General features: G+C 34.2%; 1 protein-coding gene across 1 annotated transcript in view; it reads right to left on the reverse strand.

Moving 5' to 3' along the window:
- The window catches only part of LOC126740629 (THO complex subunit 5 homolog), a 259,584-nt gene extending 234,190 nt beyond the window's left edge, over nt 1–25,394 (reverse strand). The window contains exon 1 of the mRNA XM_050446744.1: nt 25,384–25,394. The gene's annotated coding sequence lies outside the window, so the exon portion shown is untranslated. The remainder of the gene's footprint in view (nt 1–25,383) is intronic.
- Nucleotides 25,395–25,851: the final 457 nt, after the last annotated feature.

The following is a 25,851-nucleotide window of genomic DNA, read 5'->3' on the forward strand; positions in this document are numbered from 1 at the left end:
ACCCTACTTGATGTCATTATTATAAATAAACATTTCCCAATAAATGGTGTCGGTTCGTTGTCTTTGCCACAAACCGTTAGTGATCATAACTTAGTATTCTGTAGTCTTGAGTTTCCTAAAAGTAAACAGGGACATTTTAAAATGAAATGTAGGGATTATAGTGTTATTAATACGGATTTATTTGAGCATAACGCTTTAAGACTTAATTGGGATAGTATATATTACCTAAATTCCGTTAACGATAAACTTGTGGCTTTTAACAACAATATACTTTGTTTAGTTGATAAACATGCGCCAATTAAGACTAAAATCATTAAAAATAAACCATTTACTCCCTGGATAACGGACAATATTAAATTGCTTATGAAGCTCCGAGATAAAGCACTGCGAAAATATAAAAAAAATAAAACTGAGTTAAATTTAAACTATTATAGGCAATTGTGAAACTATACAAAACATGCTATTCAGCGGGAAAAAATATCATATTTTAACACACTTTCTACAAAAAAAATCGTGATTTTTGGATAAATGCTAATAAAATACATCTAACTAAATCAAAGAATACCGATTTGCCTTGTAATTTTAGTAATCCAGAAGCCCTAAAGAATTATTTTTCTCAATGCGTTAACCAAATTAACGCATTGAGATATATCACAAACCAAATTAAATTTTTACAATGAAAATAAATGGAATAATAGTATTCAAGAATTAAATTTAAGTCTTCTTGATGAAGAAAGGGTTAACAGTATAATTAAGACCATAAAATCAAATGCTATAGGAGCTAACGGACTTTGTATAAATGATATCAAGCTTTGCCTACCTTTTTGTAAAAATCCACTTCTAAACATTTTAAATACTTCCATTCTTACAAATGTATATCCTGATATCTAGAAAAAAGCACTTATAAAACCCATTTCAAAAATCTCTAATCCAAAAGAACTAAAAGACATAAGGCCTATAAGTATTTTATCAGTAGTTTCTAAAATTCTAGAAAAGCATATTCACCAACAACTTTATAATTTTGTTAACTCATTTGGTATACTTCCAGATACGCAATCGGGATTTAGAAGGAATTATAGTACAACTACTAGTCTGGTGGGAATGTTACATAATATAAGACTTAACGAAAAACATAAACAAAGTACTTGCATGGCGGTGCTTGATTTTAGCAAAGCATTTGATACTATAAATTACTCAATGTTCCTTGCAAAGTTGGGATATTTTGGTTGTTCCGAATCTACAGTTTCTTTTTTTGATTCCTATCTTAAAAATAGATCACATTCAGTGCTGTTAAAAACCAACAATGGAAGTTTGGAGCACTCAAGGTATCTTGACTTGGAAGTTGGTGTTCCTCAGGGCTCCATATTGGGACCTCTTTTATTTTCGATTTATGTTGCGGATATGCATAACTCTATTGAACATTGTAAATTACAACAATATGCTGATGATTCTCAGATATACATGCCATTAAATTTTTAAAATTTTAATATTTCTGAGCAAAAAATTAAATCGGATATACTAAACATAGTTAATTATTCCAATGAGCATAACTTAAATATTAACCCTGCTAAATCTAACATCATTTTATATGGCTGTAAGTCAGGAATTCTGAGACACTTATATGAAAGTATAAATATTGAGATTAATGGAGAAAAAATGCCAGTTGTCAATGAAGTGAAAATATTAGGATTGACTTTAGATTCTAACCTTTGTTTTGAGACACACATTAAGAACAAATTAAATATAGGCTATATGCGTCTTAAAAATCTGTACAGATTTAAAAATGTCTTAAAGAGTAAAACCAAATATTTTCTCTGCAATAGCCTTATTCTCTCCTTACTCGACTACGGTGATATCGTATATTCTAATTCTATAACATCTGAGCTTTCTAGATCTATACAAAAATTGCAAAATAGCTGTATAAGATTTTCTTATACCGCTGCCTATCGGGAGCATATCACACCTTATTTAAACATAAATTCTATTTTAAATATGGAAAGGAGAAGAAAATTACACACATATGTCTTTATATATAAAATAATAAAGTCGGGTCAACCCCCTTATTTAAATAAGTTATTTACTACTCTCTCGCATTTACACAATACTCGTAATGTTGGAAATTTTAGGATACCTCAACATAGAACAAGTAACTTCCACAAGTCATTTTAGGTTGTCGGAGTTACAATGTGGAATAACTTGCCAAATAATATTAAAGATTTGTCACTTAATAAATTTTACACCAAGGTTAAGTAAATTCTTCTCGACTCCCAACGAGATGCCTAGTAGTATGACTAGTAGTAGATACCTAGTAGTATAAACTGCAAAATCAACTGCAAAATCAAGACCAAAGATAAGCTGGCCTGTTCAATCTTACTTTTGTGGTTCTCTTTTGTCTATTCTTGTTGCCTTCCGTCGCATGCCAGCCAAATTGCTTTGCCATTTTTTGTTTCTGCCCTTTTTAGTTTTAGTTTTGTTCTTTTTTAGGTTAATTAGGAATTTTTTTTTGTGTTTATTTATAATGTTTTCAAGGCCTGTTTCACGCAAATTGCGCTATCGGTTTTGTATAATCGCGAAGCAATTCCTTTTACCAAAAATTGTCAATTTTTTTTTCTTATGTACCTTTATATTTATAACTATTTTTTTGGTAATAAACTTTTTTGACTTTGATTTTGACTTAGTTTTGTCTTTGAAAAAAAATTTTTTGTACTTTATAATCATACCTAAATAATAAACGAAATGCAAAAAGAAAACTAATTATTTTAATAACGAAAAAGAAAATAAGGGATTGCTTAGAATGTACAAGAAGAAGTAGCTAAGGCGCTTGGAATTAGTTTAAGAATAGTGCAAAAGGTTGTATATGAAAACAAGAACAATCTTATTTCCAAGCAGGAAACAAAGTGTAAAAGGAAGAAGCCGAAGACTGAAGATTTAAGTGAATGTGTAAAAATGAAGTAACAAATTTGACTAAAAAAAGAAACTAATTATAACTATCATTATCACTAACAGAGTCGGAAAACTCTTCGTCATTTTCCGAATCTTCTTCAAATGGAGCAATGATCAATGGTTCAACTTGAATATCGAGTACTTTTTCTCTCTTTCACCAGGATCTGATAATGTTTTCTGTGTGATCCACTGACTTCCGCCAATACTCCTTTGTGATGTGATTCAATGCCTCATTCCAAACAGCTTCAATCTGGTCAGATCTAAGCCCAGCACCCACATGCTTCTCATAATAAGATTTTGACCCTGCCCATATAAGCTCAATGGCATTAAACTGACAATGGTATGGTGGCAATCTTAAAACTTCATGGCCATATTCACGTACTATTTCGTCAACAGCATATATTTTTTGGTCTTTTCAGCGATTTTGCAATTGAAAGAAGTTCGGATTTTAGTATATATGGCAAGGGATTCTGATTTTCTTTTACTAACCATTCATAAATTTCGCTTTTTCTCCAACTTCCATTTGGTTGTTTATTCAAAATTCTTGAATGATACCACGCATTGTCTAATACTATTAAGAAAGGTTCTTGCAAGTTCGGTATTAACTGTTCCTTTAACCATTTTTCAAACATTTCGCAATTCATATTGTCATGATAATCCATACTTTTAGACTTGGAAGAAAAAATTAAACTTGCACCTGGAACGAATCCTGTTGAAGACCCGGCATGTAAAATAATAAACCGTTTTCCCTGACCACATCCTTTTTTCTTTTCACGCTTTTCACAGATTCATCTTGCCAATATTTTATTCCACTCCCGTTTGAAAATATCCAAGTTTCATCTAAGAATACCACTTTCCTTAACTTTGATTTTTCATTTTGTGTATATTGTCTTAAAAATCCTATTCGTTGGCTCACAATATTTGGTAGTTCACACAAATATCTTCTATTGCAGTCTTTTTTATAGCGAAAACCTATGCTTTTAATTAATTTTAATAAAGCAGAAAGTCCAATTTCCAAAGTGCCGCGTTGCTTTAAAACATTTCTCAGAAATGGCTGCGTTATATTTGTTTTTAGCCTATATAGTTCATAAATCCTATCCCTTACTTCCATTTTTACACATTCACTTAAATCTTCAGTCTTCGGCTTCTTCTTTTTGCACTTTTTTTCCTTCTTGGGAATAAGATTGTTCTTGTTTTCATATACAACCTTTTGCACCATTCTTAAACTAATTCCAAGCGATTTAGCTACTTCTTCTTGTACATTCTTAGGCAACCCATTATTTTCTTTTTCGTTCTCGAAGTAATTAATAACATTAAGTACCATTTTTTTGGCTTGAGGATTTAGAAATCCACAAAAAGGCTTCAAAAGGCAAAAAGGAATCCAAGGCTTTTTCTTTTCCATAATTTGAAATTTAAATTATCTTGTGACAAATAATGTCATCCGTCAATCGAAACGAGACAGGCATGTTAAAGTAATTGTTTTAGAACCACTGACATTTATCATTTTATCTTCTTTTGATACATTAACGCTGCATATATCTGTTTCGTTTATCTGACGCGTTGTAGTTAAAAAACGTTGTTGCGCAAATTGAAATGTAACGTAACTACAAGTTTGTTGTTGATTATCCGATACATCCGCACAATAAGAGCGATTTTGACTATATTTTGTCGGTCGACATTTTTTGTCGGTATTTGCGACGATCACGAAGGAGCGCGGCGCGCTGGTTTCAATTAGTACAACTTGTAACACGTTCGAGGGAGATGGATTCAGAACGATATAAACAAACTATTTTTAGTATTATTAATATTTTCGTGGACTGAAGAGAAGTAACTTGCCTTATTTGAATGATATAGAGTATACTCAAATTTATGAAATTTATGAAAGTCGAGGTATTGCATTTGTATTTTTGGGCCCATTTTTGGGCTCTACAATTGCGATATCTCAGCTAATATTAGAGCTACGACCTTGCGAATGGTCTCATTATATTCGAAAGGACGAAACTTAGTTAAAACTGATACAATTTTTTCGATAGTGCCCATAGAAGCTGAGATATCGACCTCCAAAATTTGATATTTTTTATTTTGCGAGTACACCCATTTCGAATTTTTTCACCGAAAGTTTTTACTGAAACTAACTATACCAGCGGCTTGCTTCCATTACCAATATTACGAAAACACCGGGTTATAACCGGATTTGAACAGAACTAAAGGAATGAGAGCTATATACATACACTATGACATAAACATCATTCTTAACAAAATATTTAATTTACATTTGCTCGCAAAGGTTAAAACAATTAACAAGTATATAAGCGACATACTACCGACACTCTACCAAAAGACAAATAATAAGTAACAACATATCCATCCAAAACCACAAATTCGCTTCACATTCGACTTTAATATAATATAAGACTTTAATATATATTCGACTTAGCATAAATATTTTCAACAAAACTTTTCAAGATCTAGATTTCCTTGTTATATAGTCTGGATGATCCATATTACCCGCATTCATAATCCGCCCGGACTAACCCCAAAAACTCCCCAAATCTATCTGCAGTATCAAACATAGGCCACCGCGTGCCTCGCTTAACCCCATCCTCCTGGATAATGTGCCTCGTATGCACCACGTTGTTTATGCTTTCCGTGCAAGAATGACAATATGTGGAGCTGTAAGTTTCATTTAGTCGCCCCCTTCCCCTTACCCCCAAAACCGCCCTTAAACCCATCAGGGGGCCATAGTTAACGAGCCTATCCCGTAGTAAGCGCGACGTTAATAGGCGGCAGACTTTAACCGAATTTATTTTATGACGTCATAAACTGGTAAGAACACGTGACGGCCGCCCTCGGTCTAGTCGGTTTTATGGTAATGCGGTGGTAATTGGGATTTATGGGATTGCCGCCCTGTTTACGGGAGGATTATTACTAAATCGGAGTAGTTACTCTTGGAGACGGATGTTTTATCAATTTCATCCTTCACGCCCCGATTTTGCCCCCAGGATTTCCTTTCAAGGTTCTAATTTCGATCTATTTGAAATATTATCAGTTCACCAATCGATAAATGATTTCGTAATGGTTGAAATAACAGCCCCGTCTATCAATCATTCATGTTTTATGAGTACTGGAATGTAGGATGGCCTTTCAAAAAAACGCAGTAAAAATAGGTCGCTGGGATATGAAACGAAAAAAGGAATCATTTTCCAGCAATTAATTAAGGCAATTGACATATTTATCTAATTTTTCCAGGCAAAACTCCTGACTTAAAAATAACTCTTAAACAAATAAAACCGAAAATGCATGTTTTGGTAGTTAGGGAAATATGGCTTAATCCTAGAGAGGACGAGTTTTTTAACCTTGATGATTACAAAGCAGTTTATGTTACAAAAACAAAACATGCAGGTGATATAAAGATATATCATAAGTTTTACATTAACATGATTCTGAGCTAGCCATGCTAACGGTTTACATTCACCCATTTGTTAAGATGTGAGGCAGGTTCAATAGACAAAACGTGCAACAAACACAGAACACAAAAGGAAACCAACACCAAACAATTACAAAATCGGATTTCCGGTCGTCGGTTGGTAGCGATGGTGGGACCAGCGCCATCTGTACCACCAAATATCTTATTTTAGTCACGTTATAGAATATTTAAAGATTCCCTTTGGATGTTAATAAACCAAACCGCCGTGTGTGATCGTTGTGTAGCAAATATGGTGAAGGTGATCTTGGGTTCAATTCTCGACATTGTATCTTTCTTTTTATTTATTTCTTTACTTTAAACTTTATTTTTTTTTAATGATTTACAAAACGAGTGATATTGATTGGTAAAATTATGTAAGAAAAAATACTTAATCTTTGCCTATGGTAAAAGAAAGTCATTTCAAAAACCTTAATTCATTGCGACTCACTAGAGCAATAAACAGCAATGCCTTACTTACATTATCCTACTCATTTGGAGTCGTTCATTGAACACATAGTTAAAAAACATCAACAGACTTATAAGAACAAAAATGAGTTCACATAGAATGCACCACCCCAAGGCTTCCAAAGAACGAATAACATTGCCACGTGAACATGGAGGCAGGGGAATTGTCATCGTTCAGCAATGTGCCAAGCAAATACAATCTCTGAGAAAGTATTTTTACCAAAACAGTAACACTTTCACATAAAAATGACATCTTATAATCTTAGTAATAAAAACTACTTATACCTTTCGCTAACCTAAAAACTGACGACGAAAAGAGAACTCACCTAGCTTCTGTCCAAAGATCTGTATCGTAGATTTCAAAATGACTTAAACCGCAATAGTATCCATAAGTCGGCTTCTGTGCACTGGATAAAGATTGGAAGTGTCTTTCCGGAAACGGAAGGGTTTATGCTGGATATCCAAGACAATGTTATCAACACCAGAAATCATCAAAAATTTTTATTGAGGCAACATATAAAGACTGACAAATATAAAAAGTACAATATCCAAACTGAAACCATAGAACATATTATCATACATACAAGTGAAACCCATCATGATTCGTTGAAAACGGCAAAGGTAAAGTCTATACTCTATTGGGACAAAGAACTAATTCCAGATCATACAGTCGAACACAATAACTGCAGCTGGTTTGCTCCCATACATCTTTTTATTTTATTTTTTAATATTTTTTGGATAGCTGCAATTGAATCGGAATATTTTGTTTTGTTTTATATACTGTTTATTCACATACTTAATATTTTTTTGGTAATACTTTATGCTCGACAAACTTTATTTGTCCATTTTTTTCCCGATATTTCCTTTCTGCTTCCTTGTATTTTCCTCATTCTTATCCAATTGCCCTGGTACCTACGCTAAAGTGAGAAGAATGTTGGAAAAAAGTACCTAGGAGAAAAAGGTAAACGGGCAGTAGCAAGAATTAACGCGGACGCGAGACTTGAGATACGGCTTTACGGCTTCTAATTTACTGTGCCAAGGGTTCGACCTACTTTACCCTTATTTGTGCTAAATTATGGGTAAGTCGAGCTTTGTTAATATCTAACTACTTCACATTTACCGCCCAATATAAATACTGAGGACTGAGTCAGGGTATAAAGAAAAATTGAACTAATAACTAGAATCAGCTTCCCTTATCAAATACAGTCCACTTAAAAACCATCTAATCGAGAATAAAACATTTTTGGTCCTTCGAGCCGGATTTTAGAAAATTTTGTCAGTTTTCTGCGTGCCTAACGAACAGCTCTCAGTATTTTTTTATTTCATTTGCTAAGTGCCCACGCCTTTACATACATATATCATTTTTATATACGTAAAAATGTTTAGTAAAATAATAGCCCTTTAGTATTAATACAGTATTACAATTTATAAAAAACCAAAAATACGGTATACCGGAGATAAAGTTCAAGGTCAACGTGTTTTGCAGTACCTATTTTACAAATTTAGGCATATTTGGTATTTACCGGGGAAATCGATAAGTTGCTTCTATCTGCGATCGATTTTAATAAATTATTTACTTATAAAAAATTAATATACTTATGTTCCATACTATATGATTAATTTAAATTTAATATTTAGTAGAATTTAATCATTATTCAAGTTAATTCCATTTGTTCTTCGTCGGTGTTATTAGGGTGTTAATTTTTTTTGTTTAAGATAATGCCTTCCGCGAAGGAAAAATTTTTGCGTTGTCAGGTGTTGCGGCAGACTGCAATTAACCAACTTAAACTTTTATTTGATACCTCTACTCGTGCTAAAACTAATGATAGTTGGCGTAATAAATTTAAAGTGACTTATAGAAATTTTTCAAAAATTTGTAAGAGTTTTGAAAAACAACATAATAATATTTTATCGTTAGTAGCTTCTGATAATGCTAAAATCGAAGAAGAAAATGCTATTTGGAAAGATTTTATTGATCTTTCCCAAGATATTGAAATTACATATTACGAAATGTTTGAGCAACCACTAGAAGAGTCTTCAGTAGAGCGTGGAGCTCCCCATAACAGCACCATATTTGGAAATAATGATCACATTAATATTTTACCTAAAATTCAATTAGTCACCTTTAAAGGTGACCTTAAACTTTTTACGACCTATCAACAAACCTTTAACTGCCTTATACATTCAAACAGGTCACTTAGTAACATAGAAAAATTTAATTATTTACTCTCTACTTTGCAAGGTCCTCCTTTAGAATTAATTGCAGATTTGCCCGTAACACATGAAAACTACCTAACAGCTTACAATACATTAATCGACAGATATAATAACATACGTTTAATGGCCACGTCTTATTGGAAAGAAATAGAAAATTGCTGTCCCTTGACATCTGAAAATCCAACCTCTTCACGAAATTTACTAGATACATTTAATAAAAATATGTCAGCTTTAAAAAATCTAAAACTCGATACAGATAGTTGGGATTTTATTTTGTCTCATATGTTGCTGGAAAGAGTGGATTCGATTACGCGAAAGGCATTTGAACAGGCGCATGCGTCAAATAAAATTCCAACCTATGAAAGTGTTAAAACATTTGTTAGCAAACAGTGTTTAGCTTTGGAGTCAATTCCTCGAAAGGCTCGTCAAGAGTCGTCTAAAAATTACCCTGCTCATCATAGCCCTCGTAGTAATAATAATTTGAGTTCTGGTTTTAAAAGTCGATCTGCCCTGTTGATTCATTCTGATTCCACTGATATTGCAGGTTTTTGTTTTCTTTGTAAAGAAAAACATATTATTTTTAAATGCCCTTTGTTTTTACAAAAAACACCCCATGAGCGTTATGACATTATTAAAAAGCAACGCGCCTGTATTAATTGTCTTGCAACTGCTCATACTTTTGCGCAATGCACTTCGCAAAAAAGATGTCGTATTTGTTCAAAAGAACATCATTCATTATTATGTTTTGCAAATAATAATAATCTTCAAAAATTACCTGAAATGCAAAATACACATTTTAGTGATGGCTTACCTGGCCCCTCTACTAGCACTTATTCTGGAAATATTGATTCAAATATTCAAAAGGTCTCAAAGGTCGGTATGCTATTAAATAATCATGAAATTTTATTGTCAACAGTTTTAGTAAAAGTTAAAGATATTTCAGGAGATTGGCAAATAGCTCGCGGTATCCTCGATTCGGGTGCGCAAAGCTCTTTTATAAGAAGATCGTTTGCCAATAAATTAGGACTCCGTAAATATCATACAAATATGAGCCTACATGGTCTTGATTCTATGAATGCCATTGCGCATGCGGGAATAAACTGTACGATTTCCTCACTTCATGATGTCGAATTTACTTTAGATACTACCTTCATTATTTTGGATAAAATTTGCGAAAATGTGCCAGCGGTTTCATACGATGAAAGCTGCTTTACTTTTATACCTAACTTATCCCTTGCAGATCCTCAATTTAATCAGTCTCACAAAGTTGATATGTTATTTGGGAATGATATATACCCTTATGTGATGAGAGAGGGTAGAATTTATTTCGGTCCTGAGCAGCCCGTGTGTCTTAACACATGTTTTGGTTGGACAATAATGGGCAGATTGGCTACGAAACCCCCGTATAATAAAATTGTCAATACCTTTTTTACATTAACCGAGAGTAACCATCTGGATTCTATTTTACAAAAATTCTGGGAAATTGAGGAGATGCCTTCTTCAAACCACATTTCTCCTAAAGAAAAGTACTGTCGCGATCATTATGCTTCTACAGTATTCCGCGAAGAAAATGGCCGTTTTGTTGTCTCAATGCCGTTTAAAGTACTTGAACCTGATTTTGGTGATTCTCGTAGTTTGGCACTACGACGTTTTCTATCACTTGAAAGACGTTTGTTGCTAAATAAATCTAATTATTTAACATATTCTGAGGTTATGCAGGATTACCTGGTTCAAGGACACATGACTCAAGTTTCATTTCCCGGTGATCTTCACTATGATTATTTTTACATTCCACATCATGCGATTTTCAAAAAGGATTCCAGTACTACACCTTTACGGGTAGTCTACGATGCAAGTAGTCATGCGGCTGGAAAACTATCACTTAATAATGCTGTTTTTACAGGTCCTAAGTTACAACAAGATTTGGGAGCCATACTTTTATCATTTCGCTTGCATAAGATTGTCTTTACCTGTGACATTAAACAAATGTATCGAATGATTAAAATACATCCCGATCAACGGCGCTATCAACGTATTTTATGGCGATTTTCTCCTTCAGATCCCATAAGGGAATATGAAATTAATGTTGTGCTTTTTGGAGTTGCTTGTTCTCCTTACTTGGCAATTCAAACTCTTCTACACTTGGCTGATGAATATTCAGATCTTCCCCTTGCTTCTGAAGTAATTAGGATGTCTACTTTTGTTGACGACGTCACCTCAGGTAGTATGGATCTAAAAGGGGCAATTTTATTAAGAAATCAATTAATCGAGTTATTGGCTAGGGGTGGTTTTGAGGTCCGAAAATGGACAAGCAATGAACCTAAATTACTTGCCAATTTGCCAGAAAGTCATATACAGACAAATGCCTTGTCTTTTGACCAAGAATCAGAAAATGTTCAAAAAATTCTAGGTCTAAAATGGAGCCCAGTAAAGGACTATTTCTTTTTTTCTTTTGATAATTCTAAAATGGATTGTTATACAAAAAGAACCATTCTCTCCGATCTTGCCAGAATGTTCGATCCTCTTGGGTTTTTAACCCCGATCACTTTTTTTGCTAAACTTATTATCCAACATCTTTGGTCACTAGGATTACAGTGGGATGAAGCTTTACCCCTGAATGTCTGGGATAAGTGGACAAAATTTAAAGACGAGTTGTCGTTACTCCAAGATTTTCATATGCCAAGAGAAATCGATATTTCTTCTGTACAAGCCGGGTAGCTTGTAGGATTCTGTGATGCAAGTTTGCGTGGAATGTGTTGTGTAGTATACTTACGTATAATTAACTCTTCTTCATTTGTCAATATTTACTTAGTTACTGCTAAATCTAAATTAGCACCTCTTAAAAGACAAAGTACTCCCCGTTTAGAATTGTGCGCGGCCGTTCTACTTTCTAAATTGTTGAAATTTGTTTACGATAATTTACAAGATAAGGTACAAATCAATAATATTTTTGCCTTTTCGGATAGTCAAGTGACATTGAGTTGGATAAAAGGCTCTTCACATCAGTGGAAAACATTTGTTGCGAATCGAGTCGCTTACATACAAGAGAAAATTAATCCTAAATTCTGGTTTTATGTGCCCTCTGGACAAAATCCTGCTGATTGTGGTTCAAGAGGTATGTATCCCTCGGAGTTTCTAGATTTTTCTCTCTGGCATCAAGGTCCTGACTTCTTATATCAACCAATAGAAAGTTGGAATTTTCTTACAACCGATTTACCCTTAAACCTGGAGAACATTGAAACAACAACAGAGAAACAAACTGTGACTTTGACAGTCTCTCCCTCAAAAAATTTTGTTGAATATTTATTTGAGAAATACAGTTCCTTTTCTACTATAAAAAGAATTGTGGCATACTTTTTACGTGCTATACAGGCAATGAAAGGAATAAATAATTATAAACATAAATATTTAACAAACGTTGAGTTACACAATGCAGTTTTATTTATTGCTAAATATTTTCAATCAATATACTTTAAGAAGGAAATTAATTTGCTTCAAAGTAAATCTTGCTTACCAAAGCCTTTTCAAAGGTTAAATCCTTTTCTGGATGAATCAGGTATTCTACGAGTAGGTGGACGTTTGACTCACTCAGATTTATGCTTTGACCAAAAATTTCCTGTACTTATACCTGGTGATTGCAAATTAACGAATTTACTGGTAACCTACATTCATTGTTCATACTTACATTGTAGCATTCAAACAACAATGTTTTTACTTTTACAAAATTTTTGGGTTTTATCCGCTAAGCGCGTAGTCAAAAAAATTTTGTATCGATGTCAAGTTTGTTCGAAAACTAGACCAGTTTCTTTTCAACCCTTCATGGGAGATTTGCCCAAATTTCGAATTTCGCAGGCAAAACCCTTTTTACATACTGGCGTTGATTTTTGCGGACCTTTTACAATCACATTGGGAAAAATACGAGGCGCAAAAACTATGAAAGCCTATGTTTGCTTATTTATATGCTTCGCAACCAAAGCTCTCCATTTGGAGTTAGTGTCTGATATGAGTTCTGACTCATTTTTGGCAGCATTGCGGCGTTTTCTGGCTAGGCGAGGCCGCGTTACTTGCATTTACGCTGATTGTGGAACGAATTTTGTAGGTGCTAACAAGTATTTACGACAAATCTTTGCAGAATGCGTTGCTCAAGAGACTTTATCATTTCGTTTTAATCCACCTGCTAGTCCTCATATGGGAGGAATCTGGGAGTCAAACATTAAATGTGTAAAAACTCATCTTTTAAGGGTAGTAGGAATACAGATCCTTACCTACGAAGAACTGTCTACCGTCCTAACACAGGTCGAAGCTGTTCTTAACTCAAGGCCAATTAGTCCTATGAGTAGCGACCCTAGTGACCTTACCGCCCTTACTCCTGGCCATTTTTTGTGCTTAGAGCCTTTGACTGCCCTCCCAGATCCCGATTTATCAAATATTAATATCAATCGACTAGATAGATGGCAACTATTGGTACGTTTACATAATGATTTTTGGAAACGTTGGAAATCGGAGTATCTCCATACTCTCCAACAACGAGCTAAATGGCATACGAAAACGGATTCTGTTAAAGAAGGTACCTTGGTGCTAATTAAGGAGGAAAATGCGTTACCACTTAATTGGCAGCTCGGTCGTATAATGGAACTTATTCCCGGGCCCGATAAAATTGTTAGAGTGGCTATTGTTAAGACGGCTAAGGGTGTCTACAAACGACCCTTGGTTAAGTTGTGTCCTTTACCAATACCCATTTAAATTCAATGAAATGCTGGGGCATTTCATGGGGGTGGGAATGGTTTGCTCCCATACATTTTTTTATTTTATTTTTTAATATTTTTTGGATAGCTGGATAAGGTCTATACTTTCTGGTATCTGCAGTGGGTAATTTACAATTGAATCGGAATATTTTGTTTTGTTTTATATACTGTTTATTCACATACTTAATATTTTTTTGGTAATACTTTATGCTCGACAAACTTTATTTGTCCGTTTTTTTTCCCGATATTTCCTTTCTGCTTCCTTGTATTTTCCTCATTCTTATCCAATTGCCCTGGTACCTACGCTAAAGTGAGAAGAATGTTGGAAAAAAGTACCTAGGAGAAAAAGGTAAACGGGCAGTAGCAAGAATTAACGCGGACGCGAGACTTGAGATACGGCTTTACGGCTTCTAATTTACTGTGCCAAGGGTTCGACCTACTTTACCCTTATTTGTGCTAAATTATGGAGCACTATTAAGTCGAGCTTTGTTAATATCTAACTACTTCACATTTACCGCCCAATATAAATACTGAGGACTGAGTCAGGGTATAAAGAAAAATTGAACTAGTAACTAGAATCAGCTTCCCTTATCAAATACAGTCCACTTAAAAACCATCTAATCGAGAATAAAACAGCAGCTAAAATAACAAAAGAGGCTATGCGCGTCCATATTTCCATATCTATATTTCCATCCCTAACAGTCACAATATTGGGGAAAAAATTAAAAAGAAAATAAAAAAATTTGATCCTCTTAAGCACGAAATCAGGGAATTCTGGAACCTTAAACGTGTCGAAATTGTTCCGTTAGTGATCAGCGGTTGGTCGCATCGTGAAGAACCTGAAAAAGATCTTAATTATAATAAAATTATCAGAAAATATGTAAATGCAAAAATCTGTAATCCTGGACACATCGTAATAAAGTAATATAAGGTCAGTTTTGGAAGTGATAAGCCGAGTAAACTCGAGTATATTAAAAAAAAATGTCAAGTCAAGTCAAAAGTCAAAATATACTTTATTTGCCAAGTTTACAAACTTATGCTAAAAGCTTTCTAATCCTAGAATTTATAATACAAGTATTTATTTGTTATACAGGACAAAAACAGAATACAGAATCGATTTTGATTGTACATAGAAGCATATTTTATATAAACAAAGACGAAACCAAATAATTTTAAATATTAAAATGAATCGTTAAAATACTCTTCAATGCTGTAGTAAGCTTTTGGTAAGATTAATTTCTTTAGTTCTCTCCTAAAATTTTTAAGATCTGTAACAGTCCTAATCGAAAAAGGAACATGATTAAATATTTTACGACTAATAAATATAAGAGAGTTTCTCGTAAGTGAGGAGGTGGGGATTGGAAGAGATAAGTTGCCCACTTGACGAGTATTATGACTGGTACAGGATGGTGGACTTACGGACTTATGTATGAGTGTTGCAGTTTCCAATATAAAGAGTGAGAAGACTGTTAAAATTCTTTCAGCTACAAAAAGAGGTTTACAAGAGACTCTCAGACCAACACCACACAGATACCTTAATGCTTTTTTCTGAATAGTAAAAATTATGTTAAGGAGTCCCTTGGAGCACAATCCCCAAAATGGCAACCCATAACGGATATGAGAGTCTATTAAGGCGAAATAAACTGAACGAGCAAACAACCCCCCCAACTCATGCCTGGCAACCCTGACTGCAAAACAACCAGAAGAAAGTTTAGCAGCGAGGCCCAAAACGTGGTTGTCAAACCTTAAACTCTTATCAATGAAGAGGCCGAGAAATCGACAATAATCCCTACCATGTAGTGGGCTCTGCTCATCAAACAAAAAACCCTCTACATTACACTTAAAGCCCAGAACAAAAGTCTTATCAACATTGAACACAAGCTGATTGCAGATGCACCACTCTTTAATTTTGTGAAGGTCCTCTACTATGAGAAATCCGACTACTTTTTGATCTTTGTTATGCCACAGAATTGTAGTATCATTGGCAAACTGAACCATTAGTCCATGCAGTAATAGAAAGCTTAAGTCATTAACGTATAATAAAAACAAAATAGGACCCAACACTGACCCTTGAGGTACACCACATTTAAGATGTGCTATCCCTGACGAAAATCCAGATGCAACCACCCTCTGTGTGCGGCCAGACAGGTATGACTTCAACCACCCCAAAGCCACTCCCCTAAATCCATAAAAATCCAAAAAAAAAATGTTAATAATTAATAATTCATCTTCATTAGAACATATATTAATTAATAATCAACCAGAAAACCTACATCTTTCTCTATTTCAGTAGTAACCATAAACTTTAAATTCTCCAGCTTCCGTAGCCAAAAAGTATAGCAAAGCTGAAATCGAGTATCAGGTTTATAAAGAACTTCAGATTGTAAAAACACGAAAGATGTAATTATTTTATTTTAGATTTTTAAATTGGCCAAAATCTGCAATTGAATTATACAATGCCTTGCCACCTCCCATTAACGAAATAAAAAACCATAATCTGTTTAAAAGCAAATGAAAATAATTTTATGTTAGGTCTTTAAGATTTGTCTGGATTTTATTACTATTATATACATAGTTTAATGCTTTTTTTTTTCTTCATGCTTCTATAAATAAGGAAAATATTTATATTGTTTGCTACCTGTAATACAAATTTCATAGATTTATAATAAGGAACAGTTCTAATTCTGTACATGTTACTATTGTTAACTTAACCTTTTGTAATAATAATATATGTGTGGCGTTTTTATACATTTATTTTTGCCATTAACTAAAATTACAAAAATTTTAAACTCGTGATTTAAAAAAAAAAAATCCCTACGGCATCGAGGCTGAAGCGTGAGTGCGCGGAGTATGGTATTCGTACTGAATCAATCGCCCGGTCAAGTCAATTGTGACCGCAACAAAGTTTTCTCGTTGATTGACACGTACTTTGGCGTGTCGCCGCAGAGCCCTTTTGGGCATTTATGTTACCGGACAAACGGTGCAAGGCCTTGCAGGACATCCATTCGAGCCAGTCAGGTAAGCCCTTTGTTCTGGGATTTTTTCCGCGAAATTTATTTTTCTTTACCCGCAAAATTTAAGTAAAATTTTATATTCAAATTTTTGAACAAGCTTAAAGCTACAAAACATTTTTTTTGATCCATTCGTAGCCGAATTGTTTATTCAGCTTTATTCTATTTATTGAACTTTGTTTGAATTAAATTGATGGCTAAATTAATTAAAAAGTTACTTTAATTATTTGTCTTTTAATTAAACATCAAAACTGTGTATTTTCCATTCCATAAAGCATACATTTCGCAATTTTTGACAAAACACCAAAGTCATTTGTAATTTTTTGAAAATATTATTTACTAGTAAACCTAATTATTAAACCAAAAATAGCCAAGTTACCGAGCATTGTTCGTGGCCTTGAAGGTGCTCTGCATTCTTCCAACTACGTTTTCAGTTTTTTATTGTTTTGGAATTTAGGCTTTGTAGTGCTTGTTTATTTTTATTTTTTTTTTAAGATTTAATTAAAATTTAAAATTTTTTTTGAAGGTTGAAACTAGTACTGACAACCGGCTGTTCTCCTTATTGACATAAAAATAATTTGCTTAATTTAGCAGCATTAATTAAGTCATTTTTTTCTTATTTAAATAAGCAAAATGTAATAAACAAGAAAAACTTGAAGTTTTAATGACTAAACGTTCTGTTGTTGTAAATCGATTAAGGGAAGTTTATGAACTTGCAATAAATTGTATGGGGGATGAAAAATTAGAAAGAAATTTGCAAGTGCGTTGCGATGATTTGCAAAAATATTTTGATTATTTCGAAAATTACCATTTTGCTATAATAAGTCATAAATATATGGAAGAAGAGCAGTTAGAAGTAAAGGAGAATGTTAGAAAAGAGTTCGATGACCAAGTTAAACCTAATGATTTAAATGCCTCTAACTTTGTTCGTCAAGCTCAGACTCTTAATGCAAAATTGCCTAAACTAACTTTGCCCATTTTTGATGGCAACTTTAAGCAATGGCCCGGCCCGCCTTTTTTGATTTATATAAAAGTCTTATACATAATCAAGCCAGTATTTCAAATACCGAAAAATTTCAGTATCTATTAACCTTTTTACGAGGTGAGCCATTAAATTCCATAAAAAATATACCACTAACTAGTGACAATTATGAAATCGCACTTGATACTTTGGTAAATAGGTATCAAAATAAAAGAATTCTTGCCAATACTTATTGGAATGAAATAACAAACGTCGTTTCCTTAACAAAATCTCAAAGGCCACCTCATGCGGCTTTGAGATATGTTTTAGACATTTTTTCAGAAAATCTCGAAGCTCTTAAATTGTTGGGGTTTCCAGTAGGAAGTTGGGACTTTGTCTTATTTAATTTACTTTTGCAAAAGTTAGATTCAGAACTTATACAAAAATTTGAGCTTGCTCATGGCCATTTAGAGATACCCACATATAGTCATTTGCGAATATTCTTAAACAATCATTGTAAAGTTTTGGAAACACTAGCAAATTCTTCATTTGATATGCAAAAAAATAATAATTTCTTAAAAAGTAAGAATAAAACTCATGTTAATGCTTACTCGACCGCAATTCAGCCTAATTTAAAATGTAAAATATGTAAATCGGCTCATACATTATCAAACTGTTCACATTTTCTTCAAAAGAATCCAAAAGAGCGCAAACAAAATATGTGCAAACAAAATAAAATTTGTATAAATTGTTTAAGTACTTCCCATACTTTTTCGAAATGCAATTCAAAATCTGTCTGCCGTACATGTCAATCACGCCACCATACACTTTTACATTTTGACAACTCTTTTACTTCTGTAGAACAAGAGCCCTCTTCTAGTACCTCGCACCATGCGACCCTAGGCTCTGCGCCAAATTTTGGACATAATTTGCAAAATACGCACATGTCCAACCCTTTTCCAGGTGTTAAACCTAGTACATCCACTGCTAATTATTTAAAAGGCTCATCTGATCAAGAGGCTTCTCAAAATCATGCCTGTAATTTAGCCCCTAATTTATCCTTAAATCAAGATATTAATAGCTTTTTTAGCTCAATGCATAACGACTCATTCGTTTTATTGGCAACCGCAATTATTGCAGTTTTGGATGCTCAGAATAATCCACACCGTATTCGGGTGTTGTTGGATAGTGCCAGCCAAGCAAATTTTATTTCCGAGCGATGTTTTAAACGGTTAGGATTGAGAAGATCATTTTGTAATATTACTATAAAAGGTGTAGATCAAATGAATAGTATGTCGTCAAAAGGTTGTACCTCTCTTACCATTAACCCGCTAGATAAGCCACAAATTTCAATGTCTATTGATGCTATTGTTCTGCCTCAAATTTGTGCAGATTTACCGCATACATTTTTTAAAATTCCGTGGGACCATCTTAAAAATCTCCAGTTAGCTGACCCTAAATTTAATATTCCCAGTGGAATTGATGTTCTCTTAGGTGGGGATATATTTCCTTTAATTATTCAGCCTGGAAAAGTTTTAGGCAACGCAAATGAGCCTATTGCTTTAAAAACTATTTTTGGATGGGTTTTAATGGGTAAAATTAACTTGTCACCTAAGCAACCAATGTATTCCTTTTGTACATCAGCTCTCGATAATTCCTTAGATTGCCTTCAAAGGTTTTGGGAGTTGGAGGAAATTCCAAAAGTTGTTCCTTGGACCGCAGATGAGCGTGCGGCAGAGGAAAACTTTCAAAACACTTATAGACGTACTCCATCAGGTCGTTTTATTGTAAATCTACCCTTCAAACAGGGGAACCCTATTTCTCTGAATCTCGTGCTTTAGCTGAAAGGCGTTTTTATAATTTAGAAAAACGCTTAATTTAGAATCCCATTTTGCATAAGGCTTATAACAGTTTTATGAGAGAATATTTGGATCTTAAACATATGGAACCTGTTTCTTATGACCCAAATTCAGAAAAGATGTACTATATCCCGCATCATTGTGTACAAAATGTAAATAGTTCTACCACCAAATTACGTGTGGTGTTTGACGCTTTCGCTAAATCTCCTAAACAAGATTGTTTAAATGATGCCCTTCACATCGGTCCTAAATTACAAAAGGATATATTTAATATTTTATTGGCTTTTAGGCAACATCCTATTGTCTTTACGGCGGATATAAAAATGATGTATCGTCAAATTCTTGTTAATCCTGCACATACGGATTACCAGCGAATCTTGTTTCGCTTCTCCCCTAACGAAGAACTTCAGGATTTTCGTTTAAAAACTGTTACATACGGTGTTTCTTCTGCCCCTTTTCTTGCTCTACGATGTATTCAGCAGCTAGCCATCGAGGGTAAAAATCAGTTTTCTAAAGCTTCTAATGTTTTATTTAATCATGTTTTTGTTGACGATATCGCCTACAGTTGTAGTACGCTCGAGGAGGCTTTGGAGACCAAACAGGAGTTAATCACACTTTTGGCCCAGGGTAATTTTGAGCTCAGAAAATGGTCAAGCAATAATATTGAATTTTTAAAAACTATTCCTGAAGATGTTCATCAGTCTCGCTTCTTATTGGAAGGTGAGCACCATACGTATTTAAAAGTATTAGGACTTCATTTACATATCGGACATATTTTTTCATATCAGATTAAAGTTTTTAGTACTCAATGTACAAAGCGAGCAATACTTTCTGAAGTGGCCCGCATTTTTGACCCATTAGGTTTTTTATCACCAGTAACCTTTTTGTTAAAGCATATTCTTCAACTTCTTTGGAGTCACGGACTTCATTGGGATGATACTGCTTCAGATAGCATTGTGGCTCAGTGGGAACATTACCAAAAGGAGCTATCCATGCTTTCACATTTAAAAATCCCAAGATTTTGTTTTCTTTGTGGCTATACGTCAGTGCAACTTCATGGGTTCGGAGATGCCTCAAGTATTGGGTATGCTGCCTGTATTTATTTTCGGCTTGAATCTGTTCAGGGAATTTCGACCTTTCTTGTGTGTGGAAAAAGTAAAGTTGCACCTTTAAAATCCATTACTCTTCCAAGATTGGAACTATGTGCCGCTTTACTATTGGCCAAACTTATTGAGTCAGTTTTAAAGTCTTTCCCCGGGGTACATTTTCAAATTTTCGCTTGGTCAGATTCGTCAGTAGCCTTATCGAGGATTAAAGCACCCCCTTATAAATGGAAAAATTTTGTTGCCAACCGCGTATCCCAAATTCAGCAAATAGTTGCCCCAGAATATTGGTCTCACGTTTCGTCAAAGGACAATCCTGCTGATTGCGCCTCTAGAGGATTGCTGCCCTCGAAACTTCATGATTTTCATTTGTGGTGGAAGGGTCCTCATTGGCTTTCCAAGCCAGAAAATGCTTGGCCGCAATCAAAATTTGTTTATATGGCTGGCGAAGCTTCATCCAAAGAGGAAAAGAAATTAGTCTTTTGTCTTATAAAGGATGACCATCCTTTAAAGGGTTTATTGCAAAAATTTTCATCTTTACAAAAAATTCTAAGAATTGTGACTTATTGTTTAAGGTTTTTTAAGGCTTTAAAATTTAAAAACAAAGAATTTAATAGGTATCCCCTTGACGAACCTGAACTTTTTGATAGTCTTCTTATTATTGTGAAATATGCACAAATAGAATGTTGAAATGAGGATATTTCGAGTTTGATAAAAAATGGTCGTTGCTCAAAACCCTTGCAAAAACTTTCTCCCTTTCTTGATAATCAGGGTCTCCTCAGGGTGGGCGGTCGACTAAGTTATTCTCAATTAAGTTTTGGTCAAAGACATTGCTATTACCGCGACAACATCGATTAACAACCCTGTTAATTGAAGACTTTCATAAAAAATACTTACATTGTGGAGTGCAAAATCTTCACTTTCTTATTTCTCAAAATTTTTGGATTATAGGTGGGAAAAGGGCTATAAGAAGCATTATTTGTAAATGCTTAAAATGCTTTAGGGTTAAACCAACCCCTCTATTTCCCAAAATGGGAGACTTACCCTCGTATAGAGTCACGCAAATCAAACCGTTTTTGTGCACGTCTGTTGACTTTGCAGGCCCGTTTTCTATAACTCTTGCAAGAGCCCGAGGTGCTAAATCTCAGAAAGCCTACATTTCCTTATTTGTCTGTTGTTCTACTAAGGCCATTCATATGGAGTTAGTTTCGGATCTCTCCACGCAAGCATTTCTTGCTGCCCTTCGGCGATTTATGGCACGTCGTGGCAGAGTAAGATATTTACATTCAGACTGTGGCACAAATTTTGTTGGTGCCTCGAAATACCTTCTGGAAATTTGTGAAAAGGCTAGTGCTGAAGAAAAAATAGCTTGGCGCTTTAACCCCCCGTCTTCTCCCCATTTTGGTGGATTACACGAAGCAGGTGTAAAAGCAGCAAAATCGCATTTAGTTCGTATTGTAGGCGAGCAAATACTTTCCTATGAGGAGTTCTACACATTTTTAGTACAAATTGAAGCTGTGCTGAATTCTAGGCCTCTAAGACCGTTAAGCTCCGATCCCAATGATTTTTTGCCGCTTACTCCCGGACATTTTCTCACTTTATCTCCCTTATCAACTATTCCAGACCCAGACTTAAGTACCCAAAATATTAAAAGACTTAATCGCTGGCAACTTTGAATTCACTTTCATCAGGTTTTCTGGAAACGTTGGCATTTGGAGTATCTTAATACTCTCCAGCAACGCCAAAAATAAAAACAATAGACATAAAAACAATATGTATTTATGTCTAAGTTTAAAAAAAAATATTGTTAAGTCACAGTTATTATCTTAAGACATATAAGCATGATTCCTATTATAAGTTTTTTTGTATATTCTCCTTAGGATCAGTAAAACATTTGCAGTTGACATTTTATTTAAAATTTTCCACCAAAAATTAGTAAGTAATATGTAAATTTCAAATATCTGAAATTTGCTTTGAAGAAAAAAAAATTAATAATATTAATTCTCATATATCAAGAACATTACTGAAATACAATTCCTTTTAAAGTAACACTCAAGAACATTCTACGAATATTAATATTCCTCTTGTGTTTAGCGGGGTACAGCAATAACACTTTTCCAAGAGCACCTTCGCCATTTATTTTAAAATTATCGCTCCTTTTATTCCACCTACTTCCCTCCCAAACTTTAATTCCTTGGAAAACGTTTTGGAATAAAAGCGTTTTGTTATTGTACGGTCGCGAATTAAACCGGGCATTTCTATTCATGAAAATGCCGCGACCATCAAGGTTATAGGATCTTATGGAGTACGTTATGGGCGATCGCTTTAATTGCGTTAATAATTCCCTGGGGAAAAGTTTGATTGTGTCATAATCTTTGAATGCACGAGGCACGTTTTTATGTGAGAGATTTTTTCATTATGTCTAATAGTTTGTATGCATAGGAATTGTGAAGTCTCTCAGTAATTTGATAGTGTTTCTAATTAACTAGGATTTAAGTAGTTCTGGTTGTTTGGGAATTCACGTTTTGTATTAATCTGTATTGGTAATAAAATTGACCTTCGACGAACGTTTGCAGCAAAACTATATTTTATACTAATTTTGGCATAAAAAAAACTACCGATCAGGAATGTAGTGAGGGGATTGTGGAAGAGCACCGTTGAAAATTGGCACCGGAAAGCGTCGACAACCGCACGTTCGCCAGACAAAAGGGCTCTATGTTAATTTAGCCTTACGATAAACGATGTTTACAACACTAAAAGCAGATAACGCGAAAGTGCCTGCTTTTTAGCTAATCCACCCTAGTAGCACTAACGTAATTCTTTGTTAACGGGACCGCGGTAATTAGCAAAAGGGCAGACAAAAATGTTCCTTTGCGTTGGACGATAATCCGCATCTGATTTAATATAAATTCATTCTATTAACATAATTAGTTGCGTTTGACATTCAGGAAATATTTGAACTTTGGAAAAACATTCTCATCTGAAAAAAGTGATAACTGTGTTTTAGAACTCTCGTCCCATGTCGATCTATATAATATTTAACATATTTATTAATATTGTGAGGCTTCTATAATCTAGAATCTAGATATTAGACTACTGATGCGTTATATAAGCAGAGAAACGAATAAATTTAAGCTGTTTAAATGAAAAATAAACGCACATAAGCCGCCATATATTTTATGCTCAGTTGAGCAGAAATTTCTCCACCATTATAAAGATCTCTTAGACCGGGATGGTTTTTATTATCTTTTTCCCCCTTTCACAACACAATGCATCTAAAATACCCCAATATTTTAAGCAAAGAAAAGAGAGACAGAAACGCGAACGGAGAAAGATAAAATGCCACACTGCAGATACCCTCCTATAAATCGACTTAATTTCCAATATTTCAAAAAGAGTCTGCCCTTTTAAGTTCTTTATTTCTTATTTTTGCGATTCTGCAGTTCTTAAGAGATCCATGGGCCTGATTCAGAAATGAAATACATATAATAAATAAAGTAGGAAGATATTTCAATGTCTTTAGGGGAAATTTATTTTATTAGTGTTATTTACCACAGAAATTTCCAATTATTTTCAATATTATCATTATGATTGTGTCTGGGACATTGCAAATTTGGCAGTAAATGAACGGTAATCGACAACGAGTTACGGGGCAACAACGACGTAATTATTCCCCTTGTCAACTTCGTTTATTAGCTGTCACTTATCATTTCCTTTACGTCAATGTCATTTATGTTTCATCTAAACGTTACTCAAAAGTTTTCAATTTTCAAGGTAATTTGATGATTTTTAATTAAGATTTTGAGCATGCGGCATGCAATGGAACAGTTTCATATTACTTATCATTTTTTTTTAAGTCAATGTCATTTTTGTTACACAAAAGCGTCGCCCATGGATGTTTTAATTTTCAATGATATTTTTTAGTGCTTTTCATGATTTTCTTAAGGTTAATTAAGGAAAGAAAGTTTCTTGAGGTTAACCAGTTTATACTGGCAATTAAACCACTTTAGCGGCTAAACCGGTTTAGAGATTATTCAGTTTAGCTAGTGTTTACATGAGAGGATTAAAAAACGGATTACACCTTCAGAATAAACAGCTGTGTGAAAGCACAGGGGGTGCGAGCAATAAATTTATGAGAGAAAAAGGATAATAAAAATGAACGGTTTACACTGTTTAAAACTCGATCATCCACTTATAGCGATTTCGACTGGGCTGCACGGTTTCTATTCGAATGGTCTCGGGCTGAGCAACTGCTCTTATACAGAGTTGCATTTGTACGATGCTGAAGCAAGCTCGAGAGGGGAATTCGAAAAACTAAACTTCGTTCAATTCGTACGAATCAAGTGCCCATTTTGAGATCTGCTCGGTTGTGTGGATTTGACGTTAGGTTACACAGAACCGACCCTATGAGACAGTTCCAAAATAATTGCAATTACGTGAGTACTAGTATACGAATTTGCTCTGATACAGCCGAACAAAACACCAATCCGCCACGCGAGTCGAACACGCACTTAACACTTCTCTTTCTTAAGCCTTATTCTGAAAAGGGCGAATTTCGCGAATTTTTAACAAGCAATTTTTATCTTGCATATTCGCATATTTTACTCATACACATAAAAGCGAAATTTGTCTATGCGAAAAAGTGGAGATTCGCAAAAAAGTTAAAACGTATTCAACTATTTTGCGAATTTCTTCTGTCAGCTGTCATTAATTGTCAGTTTTTTCTTTATTATGTTATTAACCTTTAAATAGAAACAATAAACCCTTGATTTTTATTCAAAGATTTTAACTATTTGCGTTGATTGAATATTTGGGAAGATACGCAATCCTGTGTTAAAAAGTGTACCCGGTCGACTATCGAATTACCGTTAAGTTTTGTGCACCGTGTGGTGCTGCCGCGAAGCGTCAAATCTAGGAACGATTTATTTTAGCTGCGTGGACTTGGCTTTTGGCTTCTTTGAGTCAGGTTTTTAACGACGCTGGAATCTCCGGTTACGCGGCCGTGTTGGATATTTTTTTAAGACATGGGATGATGCCGCCAACTATGTTTTTATTTTTTTTTTAACATACAACACAGTGGT

The sequence above is a fragment of the Anthonomus grandis genome, chromosome 1 (genome assembly GCF_022605725.1).
Source record: "Anthonomus grandis grandis chromosome 1, icAntGran1.3, whole genome shotgun sequence".
Lineage (NCBI taxonomy): Eukaryota > Metazoa > Arthropoda > Insecta > Coleoptera > Curculionidae > Anthonomus > Anthonomus grandis.